At 29.3% G+C, this 16,579-nt stretch overlaps 1 long non-coding RNA gene and 1 other non-coding gene across 2 annotated transcripts; one reads left to right on the top strand and one right to left on the bottom strand.

The window, feature by feature from the left end:
• Positions 1–6,673: 6,673 nt before the first annotated feature.
• LOC123270812 lies at positions 6,674–7,175 on the bottom strand. The gene is made up of 2 exons (XR_006510705.1): positions 6,914–7,175; positions 6,674–6,822 (listed from the first exon to the last, which is right to left on the bottom strand). It is a non-coding gene; the product is annotated as an uncharacterized LOC123270812 (long non-coding RNA).
• Positions 7,176–14,411: 7,236 nt separating this feature from the next.
• Positions 14,412–14,484, top strand: Trnat-cgu. The gene has a single exon. It is a non-coding gene; the product is annotated as a tRNA-Thr (tRNA).
• The last annotated feature ends 2,095 nt before the right edge of the window (positions 14,485–16,579 follow it).

The following is a 16,579-nucleotide window of genomic DNA, read 5'->3' as shown; positions in this document are numbered from 1 at the left end:
AAAAACAATCAATAGAATTTCGACGATGAATTTTTGAAAAATAATCACCAATATTTTTTCAACTATTATAATTGTAATTTTCACAATAATTACCTTGTATGATTTATCAACAATACTTGCAACTTGTTGTTGACGTTGATAACCTCTCTTAATTGACCGATAAATTTGTTTTTGCATCCAAACATCTCGGGCTGTAACTATAAGTATACAAAAATTATTTAATTGCAATTAAATTTGAATTAATTTGTAAATAAAACTTACTCTCTCCACGATTAATTGTGGAAACTAATTCTGTTGTCACGGGAAGACCTTCTCCGTTCAAATCTTCATTCAGATGAACTATCTGAATCAGTTAGTGTGCCATCTGCTTCAGAAGCGTTCATTGTACGATTGTTTGAAGATGTACCAGGACGTGAACTTTGTTTAGTAGTTGGCACAGTTTTAAATTCATTCGCATGCATTTGTTGAGATGAAGGAGGCTCGAAGTTGTCGTGATTAGAAACTGTATCGGTTGGAGTAAGTAAAGCTTGTTCATCTGATGATGTCGCAGTTATTGTTTGAGGAAAAGATGCTATTTGTTGAGGTGCATTAGGTGGCACTTTGGTGCTAGGTATTTTTTGTACTGCTGTGGATAAGGAACTTTCATCTAGTTCTTGTATGATTGAAGTCAGAGGAAGAGTCTACAGTTTGTGTGAATGGCCCGGTTGGATTTGATTGTGAACTATCAATATTGAAACCTGATGATGTAGATATATAATCCACCTTTTGACTTACTGATCCCAATAAATTCTTACATTGAGTAATTAATTGCCCATTCATCGGTGTGTTACTGATGACTGTTGGTGTTTGTTTGTTGGGATGAAAGACAGTCATAACGTATGGTTCAGTCTCTGAAAATTGAGAGTTCAAAAGCGGAAGTGATGATTGAGATGGTTGAACAACAGGTGTATTATTATTGAAACCTGATGGTAAGATTTCATTTTGTTGCTGACTAATAGTGTAATCGACTGGTGTAATGATAGCTGAAGTATTTATTGGATTAGGTAAATTGAAGGGATCTTGGAAAGGTTCCCGCATATGTTTGGGCTGTGATAAATCTACTGTTGATGTATTTTGTTCAACTTGATTCTGGGTCTGATTTTGACCGTTACCTGATGAATAATTTTCTGTTTGAACGGGGGGGTTTTCATGCGGTGTTGTGCTTTCTTGTATTTTTGATATAGAATTATTTAGTGCATTTGGATTGATTATATTTGAATTAACTGTTGAACTCGAAGGATTCTTTTCATAATTTTGTATTATCGTAGCATCTGTAACTTTTGATTCAGCTGGTGGGACTAACTTTATCCGTTTAAATTCAAAAATACTGCTCTGTTGTCCAATCCTTTCATCGATCATTCTCTTGTTAGAATGTATTACAGCTGATTTTTGTTTCGGATCACAAACATTATCTGGCAATTTTTTATTTTCAGCTCTGATTGTTGCATCGTCTACGATAGATTTGTAGATTTTCCTCTTCAACTGCTTTTTGTTGCAAATATTTTTCATTATCTGGAAAATAATTAATTTATGTAGAATAGAGTGTCTATAATCTATCTTTATCATAATGATAAAGAGAAAATTTTATTTATATATACTTTTAAAAATTTTTTTTTTGTTATTATTTTAATATAAATATAGTAAGTGCAATAATGATTTGATTTTTCAATTTTTAGAAAAAATTTTTTTTTGAATTTTTACAATATTTTCTAACAATTAGTTTTCTTCTAAAATACGATCAATTATAATATGAAAAATTTGTTTACTTACCTGATGTTTCCAATAACTTGGTCGGTACTTTATGGCAATTGAAAATTTTCCCAATTTCCCTATTTTTTATTGTTATAGTTGACAATGGTACCACCAAATGTTTTTTACTCTTCATGCACCAAAGACTAGCGTATTGTTTTTTTCCTCAACCTCGGCCCATTTTTTGACAAGTATTTCTTGACAACGCAAAAACAATATTGTAGGTTACAAATAACTACTGCTTCCAAAGCAATCAATGTTCTTCAATAAATGTACTGTTAAATTTTTCAATAACATTAACGATGTAAAAATTTAATTTAACATGTATTGAAATTCCAATCATTGAATTTCCTTTAAATTGATAATAATACGTTGTATATTTTTCAATATAATTTCGGTTACGTTCAAGAGACGCCAACTATAAAATATAGAGGTTAAAATTCCTTGCTCTTACCCTCCTTTGATGCTGCGAATGTAACGGCGCTTTTTTACGTGGCGCTGTGTGGTTAGACTACTAAAATTTAAAATGCTAATTTTCTGTATTATCGACTTTATGTCTGATTATTTTTCTTATTTACATTATATAAATATAAATGATTGAATTGTTAACTTTTGTTCCGCAATTAAATATTAAATTAAATCAATAAAAAAATCGGTGTTGATAAAAAAAAAAGTAGTAGACTTGGTCAGTAATAAAAAAAATCCACTATAGTATTCTTTACAATGACAAACAACTGTGACTTCACCATATTTTCGTTCGTAACCTGTTTTTAGAACATCAACATACTGAAAAAGTTTGTGTACTTTTTAATCTTCTTCTCTTGTCGTCATAATCAAAAGTGAAAATTGATCCGTTGAAATTGAAAAGTTTTAAGTGATGTCTCGAAAACCGATGAGAGATTTATCGAGCCATCGTCAATATGTTGCTCGGTTAAGACCTCTTATAAATGAAATTCATGTGGAGGCAAATGGTGATATTGAGCTTGAACATAACCAAGCTGTACATAATAATAATATTATTATTGATAATAATATTAATAATAATAATAATTACAATTATGGCAATGATAATAATAATAATAATGACAATGATAATCGACAAAATTTTGGAGTGCAAAATTTTCAACCTGAAGTACCATTACCACAAATGTAAGAATTTTATTAATTTTTTTTAATTATTCTGAATTTGAAATTACTGTGTTGTTGTTTGTGATGCTAATAAAATCGTATTTTTATTAATGTTAATTTATTTTTTTAGTCATAATGATCAACAAGAAATTTTACCAGATTTTGAACACTATTTAGAAAGACTGCAACAAAATAATGGTGAAAATAACGAGTAAGATATATTTTTTTCCTTTATCAATTAAATATGTAAATACCCCGATCATTTGTTACTAATTCTATTTTATTATTCTCTAGATTACTAGGTGATTTGTATCCTAACGATAATCCACAATTTGATAATCAAGGTCATAATCAACATTTATACAATGCTAATAATATTTTCGAAATACCCATCAGAGAAGATGAAGATTCAAGTCACGAAGACGAAGAAAGACCAGCGCAAAATGATGTCAATGATGATTTACCTTTATATATTGGAGCTGAAATAAGTAAGCAAGAGAGCATGCTAGTAATTTTGGCAATGTGTTTAAAACACCACTTATCGATGACATGCATTGAAGATTTAATAAAAGTCATAGAAATACACTGCTTACGTCAAGGGCTTATTAAAAATAGTTTATATAAATTTAAGAAATATTTCAATTTAGACCAAGAAAACGTCAAAAAACATTTTTACTGTCCGTCCTGTGCAACTCAACTGAATAATGAGAATGATTTATGTGATATGTGTCCTCAAATGAAAAGTTCTTTTTTTTTAGAGTTACCAATAATCAACAGTTTAAAACAAATGTATAAGCGGGAGAACTTTTTTGAATCTTTACAAAAAAGATTCAATCGACCAAGATCAAACAATAAAATCTCCGATGTATATGATGGGGAATTATATAAAGCTTGGACAGAGAACGGGTTTTTGTCGAATCCACACAATATTTCATTTACCTGGTATGATGATGGTGTACCGGTATTTAAATCATCGAAAATAAGTGTTTGGCCAATTTACCTTACTATTAATGAATTACCGTTTGAAGAAAGAAAAAAAAATTTCAATACTCTACTTTTAGGGTTGTGGTATGGTGATAAAAAACCACATTTTAATACATTCTTCTACGCCTTTAGACCTGTGTTTGAGAGTTTACTGAGTGGAATTAAAGTTGTCTGTTCAAGAGGTGAAGAAATTACTGTAAGAGGTGTACTATTGATGGGAGTATGTGATTTACCTGCTAAAATTGACAGCTTAAATTTTGTTAACTTTAATTCAAAATACGGATGCCCAGTTTGCTTTTTTGAAGGTGAAATTATGCAAATAGGTCCTCGCTCGTATTTACAAGTTTATCCGTATTGTAATGACTTTCAAGTACGAACTTCAAGAATTTGTGAAGATTTTGCTTCACAAGCTACTCCAGATGATCCTCGACTCGGCGTAAAAGGACCTACAGCATTAGCTAAACTCATGCCTGATTTCATGAGTGGAATATGTATTGATTGCATGCATGCGGTTGATGGTGGTGTGATTAAGAAAATTTTGAATTTATGTCTTAACAGTTCATACAAGAATGAAGCATTTTCTTTGTATCAAAGTAAAGACATTATCAATAGTCGTTTGCAACTGATCAAACCACCGAAATTCATTCACCGTATGCCTAGAACAACTGATGATCTAATTCATTGGAAAGCTTCTGAATTGAAAAGTTTTTTTTATTATTACTCTGTACCAGTATTTGAAGAAATTATGGAACCCCAATACTTTAATCATTATTTACTAATAATGGTTGCCGTATTTTTTCTAAGTGCTGATGAAATATCAGATCTAATGATTACAACTGCTGAAGATTTTCTACATCGATTTGTTCGTGAATTTCAAAATCTGTATGGTGTCAAGTTTTCATCCATTAATTTACATTTATTATTACATTTACCAATGTGTGTGAAATTACATGGACCTCTTTGGACTCATCATTGTTATGAGTATGAAAATTTTAATGGTGAAATATTACTTTATATTCACGGAACTAAATATATAGGATCGCAAGTATCTAGTGGACATAGCCATCTAATTAAAATGATAACTGATATAGAACTAGTCGAGAATCAAAGTGTCAGAGATTTTTGTACTAATAAAAAAAAACAGTCAACTGTAAATGAACAGGTGTGTGCTGATGGGTACAGCATTGGATCTTATAAATTACTTGAAGAGGTTCCTGATATTATTATAAATGCTTTGAATAGTTGTAACATTTCAACTAATAGAGTAATTATGTGTAAATTCTTAAGATTATTAAAAAAAAATAAATTATATATATCAGATCAATATACAAGAGCTTTAAAGACTTTAACGTTAGTAGTAAAGTATTCAGATGCAGAAACTGAAAAAATCGGTCGAATACATTGTTTTATCAAATATTTAAATTGTCAATGCTTACGGAACAACTGCATATGTAATTTTAAATATTATGCGATTATTGAAGAATTGATCAGATCTGCTCCATACACTATTGATGGAAATAATTTCGAAGTAGATAGTTATGAAATATTTTATAAATGTTCAGAGACAAACATGGTTCAAGCAATAGATGTAAACCACCTAATAACACCATGTATTTATATAAGCATTAATAATCAATCATATGTCATTCATCCTTTAAATACAAAAGAACTTGAATAAACGAAATGATTGTAAATTTTACTTAATTTCTCTCATTAAACTTCCTCAAATACTTGCGCATGATTAAATGAAAATAAAATTATTGGAATAGATGTTTTTTTATTACCAAGGAATTATTATTATTACTATTTTTTTAATATTAAATCTGATGATTTGGTATATTATTTTTTCTGCAGGTTTGTCAGTGCAGGAATTTCAACTGATAAAGAAAAGATTGATTGATCTAAAGAATTATCAATTTTTTGGGCTAATTAACAACAATAGAATAGAGTTAAAGAACCTGTCGCAATATTGGTAAATCATCGATTATTAATGATAATTGCGACATGAAGCAATACTCGATCTGAGTTCTACCTGATTGCCAAATCGACCGGGCCACAGAAAAAAAATTCATAAAACTCCCTATCTACTAATGGCAGTCTATACGATTTTGCAATTAAATTAATTAATAAAATCATTAATTAATAATAAAAAAGTAATTCTGCTTAACATTACAAAGATATTTTTTTAAAAAATCAGGTTATTCAGTTCAAAAATATGCTTAATATTGGGACTTCTTTCAAACTGAATAGCCTGCAGCTTGATCAGCTTGAATTCAGTTTCATTTTTATACCTTAGCAGGCTGTTCAGTATCAAGTAAGGCTTAAAATTTTTCTATATACCAGGATGTTCAGTTTGAAAAAATGGTTAAAGTTGAAACTTCTTTCAAACTGAATAGCCTACAGCTTTATCAGCTTGAATTCAGTTTCATTTTTATACCTTAGCAGGCTGTTCAGCTTGAATTCAGTTTCATTACAATGCCTTGGAAGGCTGTTCAGTCTGAATATAGTTTGAAATGTTTACGCCATTTTAAAACTGCAGTGTGATTAGGTTGAAACCAGTTTCAATTTAAAACTGCTAGCAGGCTGAGCAGTTTGAAATTATTGACTCTAGCAGGCTGAACAGTTTGATTAAAGGCTCTATTCAGTGTAGTCAGTTTGATAAAAGGTCCAATTCAGTCTAGTCAGCTTCAATCAAGGTTTAATTCAGCTTTAGCAGTTCAAAATAATGCTAAAACTTTTCGACTCGAGTAGTTGAGTGTAATGGAAGATTTTGGGTTTCGATTGGTTGGGCATGTCATTTACGCGAGTACTGTCGAAATTACTGGCCTCGTCGGTCCACTGGCTAAACATTCCGGGGACATCTTTTTTTATACTCGTTGCTCTTTGAAGAAAATGCTATGTTCTGATTGACAGTAAAGCGAGCTAAATAAATTTCAATAGCAATTGTTAGTAAATTGCCCAAAAGAACAATCGATTATAGTTTTTAATATCTAGAAAACGTCTTCTTTTTTACTGGTATCATCACAAGCAGAATGACCATTTTGACACTGATAGACCCAAATCTGAGCTATTGTAGCCAGTTTGTCGTCCCACTACAGAGGAGCAATATCACCGGCTGGTTGAGGTCCAGGATTACCACGAGTTTCTTCACGATTTGCCACCTTTTGCCGGTATTCATTATGTGCTTGGGTGATTACTTTCTTTTCTTCCTCGGTCAGATAGTTAACTTGCAATTGGTTGCAGTTGCTGAAGTCGTTGGCCTGGTTCGATGTTAATTGGTTGATTTTGAGAAATCTTAAAAATAAAATTTTCAAAAAATGGATTTTTTGGAATAACTTCTAAACGGCTCCACCGATCAATCTCAAAAACTAATCCGTTCTTAAACTTGAAAAACCACGTCGATTACAACTAGTCCCGTCAAAATAGGTTGATTCGTTCGGGAGTTATTGAAAATGAAAAATTTCGAAAAAAGTTTTTTTTTTTTTACATAACTTCGACATTTCTTTTTGGATCGTTTTTAATGAAATGAAATAATTATTAGAGCCCAAAAAACCACGTCAATCGCCGCCAAGAATGTGAAAACCGATTATTTTATTTAATTAATAACTTACCGAATTTTGAAAAATTTTCAATTTTTCTTAGCGGGAAGTTAAAAATTTTTACAAAACATGCATCAAATCTTTTTTATAGTTTTATTTTCACTTTTCTCCAATTTTGATAAGTAAATTTTTTGAAAAGAAATATTCTCTTCTTTTCCTGTAAAACTGAATAAATCTTGCCAACTCCTAATAACTCCTAGTTTTGCAGAGTTTTGAAGACTTATTTAGTATTTTCTTTACTTAGTTAGGAATGTGAAGATTTTCGAAAAGTCTTATTCAGACTTGTAAAGATTTTTCAAGAGTTTTTTCAGAGGATTATTTCCACAAAGGTTAAATATATAAATTAATATTTGACGTATATAATGACAAAACATTTACAAAAAAAAATAAATAAATAATCAAATTTTATACAGTGCAAAATTTACAACCATTTATAACTAATCCAAAAACTTATATAATAAACCAACTACTGATAAAACGTATACAAAACCTCGAAAAGACACAAATTTAGATCAAGATATTTCCAATGATTTTAAATTTATATAAAAAAACTAGGGTTTCACACGAGACGAGAGTAGGCGAGAGTACTAAAAATCTCGTCTCGGTCTCGTAAATTCCGAAAAAATTAAGTCTCGTTCAAGTCTCGGTCTCGTCTCGTTACCAGTTGTCTCGTCTTGTCTCGCTTAGTTCTAAATATTAAGAACAAATATCATATTCACTTATTTACTTATTTCATCTTCACTTTCATTAGATCTTTGCCTCTTATTTGGGTTATTATCACTAACAATCACACTTGTTAACAATTTACTGTATCTGAAATCGGAAAATTGTAAATCTTCACTGTTCAAAAGTTTTTGTAAAACTGATGAACAACTCTTTAGAGAATTTCTCTGATCCACATAATATTGTCAATATAAACAATTTTTCGTCACGCAGTTTAGCATAAATTTTATCTTTACGGAATACTTGAAACATTTTTTTTGCATCTAACATAAGTTTGTTACTAAAAACTTGAGTATTTGACCAGTTCTATTATATATACTCCTACAGATGGATACAATAACTGTTCATATCTTTACTACAAGAAGTACAGGAAAAAACAAAAAATTTCTCCAGATGTCCAAATAGAAACTAAATTTTCAAAACATCGCTATAGAGGCAATAAAAGTTGTCCGTTAAGTACTGAATTTATAATGAGATTAGTTTTTATATTAGTAAATTTTATTTTTCTCGAAAAATAACGTTAATTATCGCAAATTTGTAACAAACATAATAATTAATCCTACAAAAAACAGTTTCACTGTAAACCGTCGCGCCGAGTACACGTTCAACTATTGTTACAAACTATAATGATTTGATTTTTACAAAAAACTATTAAATCAAAAAAAAAAAAAAACCAAGTACAAAAAATTTTTTAGATTAAAAAAGCGCCAAAGACAGTAAATATTAAGGAAAAAAATTTAATGTACTTGGTGTGCATTATAATTCACACTACTAATATCAATTTGAAAAACTGTGGGTAATCAAAGTATTCGAATGATGCACACCAAGTACATTAAATTTTTTTCCTTAATATTTACTGTCTTTGGCGCTTTTTTAATCTAAAAAATTTTTTGTACTTGGTTTTTTTTTTTTTGATTTAATAGTTTTTTGTAAAAATCAAATCATTATAGTTTGTAACAATAGCTGAACGTGTACTCGGCGCGACGGTTTACAGTAAAACTGTTTTTTGTAGGATATCTCTTTTTTTTGTCAAGAATATATTAAGTGACATAATCACATATTTTATCAAAATTTTTAAATTCCAAATATGTACCCCTTAAATAATTCAGATAATTTTTTATTCATGAATTTTTGTAATAATTTAGTAACAAACGAAATTATTACAATACTTTTACTTTGAATGACTAGCGTGACTGACCAATGTGATATCTTTGTATTGTTTTTGAATTTTTTAGTAGCTTCTATTGATAATATAATTTGTATCGTAAGGTAAAGTACCCAGTACTTGAACACTCATAAAAATAGGACTAGTACTTGAACAGAATTTTAGAATTGTTGAAATACAAAATCCGTATATTTATCATAAATAATATGCGCATATTATAATTATTCAATGATACAATAATTCATTTCTGTAAGTTTTTTCAATTATATATCAGAACAATTATATTTTAGTTAGCCGATAGATGCTATTTTTTTTCATGAAAAAGGTATACCTTAACCGTATACTAAACCGTAAACCGAACAATCAGTAAAAAAAACCGGTATATCATCATTTTAAGTAAAAAACATTGTACCACCTAATGAATAGTCTTTTCTAAAAAATACGTATTTTTTGCAAAGACATAAGCTATGATGTTTATATTAAATTTTAGCGTCTAACTATACCTCCAGATTTTCAAAGTGGTACCCAAAACTTGAACAAGCTGGGGCCGTATAATTTTAACTGCACTCTCATCTCTAATAGGTTTATAAACGAGTGATCAGCATTATGGTTTTTATTAATTACTGCAAATTTAATTAGTTTTATAGCTAAAAATTTGTGTAGTTGAAAATTATTGAACGTCTTGAATTGAGTTTTTTTTATTTATAATTGAAAATTTGCTTTGTCATTCATAAAAAATGTAATTAAAAAAATTAAATACAAATATTTCTCATTTTTAAATGAACATATTATATATTGATAGTATTATTTTGAATATTAAACAAAACAAAATATGTTACAATTCTTTTGATATTTCCATATATATTTTATTAGCTCAACTACTGGGTCCTTTACCTTACATATAAACTATCACTACAGTTAAGATTTTTAAAATACAGTGGTAATGGTTTTGCGGCTCTACCTACTGTCGTATGTCAAAATTCTAAACTAAATACCAACTACTTATGAGCGCTAAGTTTAGTATATTTAGTATACTAACTACTGATGGTAGAACAACAGGTTAATAAGTAGTGCCAACTTCGAAATAACAATATTCGCCCTAAATTTGTAAAATCTCTCGTAGAATCGAAAACAGGCGCAAGCAAAAATTTTCAAACTTGAGATATATTAAATAATTGTTAAAACCCAATAATTTTTTGTAATATATGCATAATTCGTTAAAAGAAACTTATTAACAATGGTCTAAAGTGTTATTCTCTTAGCAATAATAGAAAAATATAGAGCTAAATATATGAGGAGGTTATGTTGACATATGATTAGAGAATAGAGACACAGTGTCTCTCGCCATATGTTGGACATGTACTCGGCGCGAGACACTGTCGTGTCTCCGGATATTCTTTTGAAATATTATATAGACAAATCACATTGGTGATCATAATGGAAACTCTTTATATTTAATTGTTTTCTATAGGTGTTGAAAAAGGACGAGTCAAATATAAGAAAAGTTTACTGTATGTTTGTAGTAAATAAGAGGATCTTCCAGGTAGAAAATTTCGAGTAAATAAAAACCCCTCAATAGTACACACATGTATGTGTAGACATATACACAAGCGAGAACATAAGTGAACCCATTGATCTTTTAAAAGGAATCATTCAAATCTAAAATGTAAAAATCTGCAAAAATAAGTATTTATGAAAAGTGATACTGATAAGTAACTATTAGAAGAGTTAACAAGTTGAAGTAAAAATATGAAAAATTATACTCGGCTAAGGATGCCATGATGTTCTGAATTGACAAACTACGATATAGAATATAAATATTAATACATATACTCAAAAAATTACAGTTTCAACTTTGAGTTTTCTTTTTAAAGTTACAATAAACTATTTCACAGATGGTCACCAGATTTTATACTTTGTAAAATTTATTGTTATCTTAGTGGATTTTTTCTAATTTTTTTAATAAAAACTTCATAAAAAAAATTTTACGAGACCAAGAACGAGACTCTCGGGTTGCGCTATATGTGGTCTCGGTATCGCCCATAACATTTTCAAAAACGTCTCGTCTCGTCTCTTCTCGCTTTTCCGAGACGAGACGAGAAAAATCTCGCTCTCGTGTGAAGCCCTAAAAATAAACCTATTTCATTAAATAAATACGCTGAAGTCAAAATTTTCATGTAATCCCATTATGCGTTGCAGGGTCCATTTTGCCTCTCTTTTTCTACTGAATTTATTAATTAGAAAATATTCATTAAATGAAAATTATTATCAAACATACATTGGATATTTAAAATAGTTTAAAAATTTCTTTGCAACCAACCATTGATAACTTAACATTGTTCAATAAAATATATTTGTATGGTTCTTTATACGTTACGTGCAGTCGATAAATTTCCAACGACTGAACTTCGGTATCTTAATAAACAATAGTAGTTCACTTAATTTATCAACACAAACACAAAGAAATTTCTTTGTGACCAAAATATAATTAGAATAAAAATAAACATAATTTATTCCATTTAATTATTCTATTCATTATAAGAAAAACGAAAAAAAAAAACGAACAAATTATTATGTAAAATAATATGCTGAAATTTTTAACTAAATCGGAACGATACTTGTCTTTAAGAGCCAAATTTTGCATCTAAAAATTTTTCAATCATAAAAAAACTTCCACATCACAGCGTCTAATAAATCATATTCCTTATTCATCATTTTCCTGAAATAAATAAAAAAAAATCAAATATAAATCGATTGTACAAGCAAAAAAGGATTAAAAACTAATTTAACATAATTTTGGACTTCGGACCGCTGAGTAATTAATTATCTAGTCTATTATCATTATTATGCTTATAAACTAATAAAAAAATGTGAGTGCGTTGTCAGTGCAGGCGTACTAGAACACGAGGAAACGATTAAACGATGACTAGTGCTTACTGTCCTAGAAAATGAAACAGTAAAACAAAAACAAACACGATATAAATGTCAAAGTCTGCTGATACGAAATCTTTGTTCTTCCTTTTCGTATTCTATATATTATATATTTGAAGTATGTGAGCAATATGTGATAATGTTTCTATCTTATATTTATTATTCTAAACAAACTGTGAGCTATTTTAGTTTAAACAAAGAAATGGTACTAATATTTTTTTAATGAACGCAGGCGTGTACCGAACACTATTAGATTTCATTGAACTCGGCAAATTATTTTCCTGGAAGTTAATTTACTATTATCACTATTGTTCTATAGAAATATTATATATATGGAGCAACTTGGTACTTGACGATTTATTTTTATGGACAGTATACTATAAAAATATAAGAGGATTTAATAATGGAAAAAAATAACAGAGATTGTTGCGTTATTGTTTGAGTTTTTTCATTGGGTTCATTAATTTATATCTTCAGTTATAATATATTACATGTAATTATGGAGTCAAGTTAAGCAGTTTATGAATGTAATTAATTAAGGTTATTAATTTCTGTGTTAATAGATGCAGGGATATAATAATGATAATAATAATACATGAATGAATGTATTATAATATGTTGCAGCAAGGAATCAAGAATTAAGTATACATGACGCAATGTGATAAATACATTTAATTGACTCGTATCATATTCTTTTTGTTGGATAATTATCATAATTTACAAAGTTTTATTATTATTATTATTATTTTTTTTTGTCGGTAACAAAATCAGCGACCTAACAATTACAACAGCTACAACAGCATGTCAACTAAAAACTAACTTTAAAAATTATATTACTTTTTAAAAAAAATTTACTAAATCTTTTAACGAAAGTATGTAAAAAAAAATAAAGATTATATAGATTAATTTATAGTACAGTACAGTTAAGACTGAAAAAAAATCAAAGCCATTGTAAAATGGATTTATTTTGCTAAAAAAAAATTTTGTTTCAATTAAATTGGTTGAGTTGCACTCAACAATACTGCAATGTTGGAGCAACTCTCGGCAAATGCAGCAATTTCAAAAATCAGATTAATATACTAGATATTAATCTGATATTAATAGTTAACCATGGGCTTGAATCTAAGAATCTTTCAATTTCCGATAGCCCTTTAATTTAGCAAATTTTTTAATAATTGTTCTTAACCAATATGACACTGATTGAACTTTAACCAGTGCCCTTAAAGAGTTGTTGATAGAGTCCGAGCAAGATTTTTGCTGGACTTTTCTGTCCACGCGACTGTTAGCTTGTTCAAGCATTGTTAATAATTTCTGAGGGATAAAATTTGCTCTCAGAATAATACCAAATGGGCTTTTGAACAGAATATTGATTTGAAAAATTCATATCTTCAAGCGAACAACAAAAATTACCATGCGCCGCCCTACGGAACTTTGGGTATTTAACTTGCAGTTTATTCTCTCCGGATCCTTTTAGTATGAGCAAAAATGATTCTTGTATTATCAAAATTACTTCCTAATTATTTTCTTATAATCTGTTGATATTAATCCATAAAATATTACTTTTATAAGTTGTTAACAATTTGATTGTCAATATTCTTCACATAATATGTATCGCTACTTAAATACGTTGTGAATTTTTTAGATTAGTTTATTTTCAATACTGTCGAGAATTTAATAAGGAGATTCTTCTTTAAGAAATGAGTTAATGTAATTATACTTGTCAATTAAGATTAGCTTATTAATCATAATAATTTCACCATCATGCTGTACCAAAGCTTGTATTGAATCTCCATTTATTCACTCATTTATTATTATTGTTATTATTGTGTTTGACATATGACTCGAAAATCGGTGTTTTTATTTAATAAAGATAGATATTTATTATTTTAAGCCTGTTACCCGATCCAATTCTTGAAGAATGTTCAATTTTATGATTATTATTATTTTTTCACCATAATATTTTTCGTTATGAGGTCTCATACCATCAGAGAAAATCTTAGGTGAAAATACAACAATTAAAATTTTATTTTCGACAAATTTTTGTTAATGTGTAAAGATGTAATTTTTTTTACTCAGTATCACTTACGGACGGTGTCTCGGATAGCTTAACTGGTAAAGCATTTGGTGCGTAACCAAAAGATCCAGGTTCGAGTCCTGGTCTGGACTATCCGAATTATTTTTTCAGTTGCCGAAAAAAGTGACACTGAGTAAAAAAATTACATCTATACACATTATCTAACAAAAATTTTTCGAAAATGAAATTTTAATTGTTGTATTTGTTTGTTGTACATTGTTGTATTATTATTGCATTCAAAAAAATTGAACATTCTTCAAGAATTGGATCAGGTAACAGGCTTAAAATAATAACTATCTATCTTTATTAATTATTATTATTGTTGTTAGGAATCCATCCTACATAAATTTTTATTTTATCTATTCATTGTGATGACAAAATTTTCAAAAAATTTCTTTCCTAAAATCATTAAACCTCCAATAAACAACTAAATAAATCGGCGACGTTAAGCCGAGTGGTCAAAGGTGCACAGCCTATAGTGCACTCAAACTAACTCACCGGCCAGGTGTGGGTTCGAATCCCAAGCTGGTCTTAGAAACCAGCTTGGTTGAGATTTGGCCCTTGCCGCGTAGGTTAAGATTCTCACAACCCAAAAAGACCCCAACGTACCTCTCCCAATAGTCAAAGTCGGCGAGATGGCCACAGTAGTTAAAACCGACTTTAAATAAAAATTAATTAAAAAAAAAAATAAAATAACTAAATAAATAAAAAATAACAATCCGTAATACTAATTATTGTCTCTGTTCTCGAAAAATAAGGTCACCCCTTGACTATCTCTGGAGCAATAAAAACTCCACTAACAACATCATAGAAATTGATACTACGAACTAAATAGCCCACGTAATTCATCTACCTTCCATCCCTACCAATCAAAAATCCCGAAAAACATCTTTATTCTTCAATTTTATTACACCCTTATCATCTTATCATCATACATCAATCACGTGTATCAACAGTTACTTCCTTTCCTTTCCACCTTAATCAAATCGCATCATCGTAAATCATAAACCATAAATCATGAATTATAAACTCAATTGCTCTTCCATCGTATTCTCCCATCCCCCTCACTCAATACCCTTTATACGATAGAATAGAATAGACACATACCAAGCAACCCAAATTAAATTGACGTCCATTACTTAGGATAAAAAATCTGAAATTTTTCATTCAATGAAAATTCAAAAAAAAAATTCTTTTTAATTTTAGCAAAGTTTTTGTTAACAAGAGACAGTCAAAACTTTTATTGAAAAAAAAAAAAAGATTTTTTTTAATTCATCGATTTCCTCGTTAGATGTTGATATTTTTTTTTACGCTGAGTACTCTACTCTTGAATTTTTTATTGAAACAAAAAATAACAATAATAATAATTTCAATAATTAATTTTTATGAATAAAAATTTTTTTGGGCCGAATTTCATTTTATTCAAAATTTTTTCTTCTTTAATTCATACTTAACATATCTCGACTAATTTTTTATAGTTTCCAAGACATTTCAACCTAACATTATGTAAAATAACTATCTTCTAAACAAATAAATCTCTCGTTCTATTTTTTGTTGTGATTAATATATTTTGAATAAAAATCACAAAAATAATTGGATTTTTTTCTTGAATCTAATATTCAAGCCTAATATTTTCCTGACGGCTAAACTGGTCCAGAATCAAACAAAGATTTTACAGAATCTTCCCTCCACTAGATTCTCCATAAAATTTAAAATTATTGCAAAAAAGGACAACAAATATTTTTCTCTCTCTCTCTTCTTTGTTTCTTCTTTATAGCAGGGAAGCAACTTCCCCTTTAAAGAAGATGGAGTCGAATCTATGTACTTCGAACTTACAGAGTCATATAAACATGTATATACCTTCAACAGCAAAGAGAAAGGCGCCTCTCACTTCTATTCATCGCAAAACTTCAACTATATATTCGCGAGTGCACGCGAACTCGCGAGTGCACGTGCACCCGCGGTCGCTTAGTACTCGAGTATCGACCCAGGCCGTAGCCCTTACCTTCTATTTCAAACCACATGAACTCTCTCTGTCTCTCTCATTCTCTCTCTCTTTAACTCCCACTTCTAACTCTAAGCCTGAGTCACTTCGGTCGAATCCCCTTGAGCGTCCAAACGATTTGCGTTCTTATTATTATTTTCTTTGTTCCGCGCATAATCCAGTGCCGTAATTTTCATAACTTT

The sequence above is a fragment of the Cotesia glomerata genome, linkage group LG8 (assembly GCF_020080835.1).
Source record: "Cotesia glomerata isolate CgM1 linkage group LG8, MPM_Cglom_v2.3, whole genome shotgun sequence".
NCBI lineage: Eukaryota > Metazoa > Arthropoda > Insecta > Hymenoptera > Braconidae > Cotesia > Cotesia glomerata.
The sequence above is the reverse complement of the archived record's forward strand: the minus strand, read 5'-3'. Positions and strand labels throughout refer to the sequence as shown.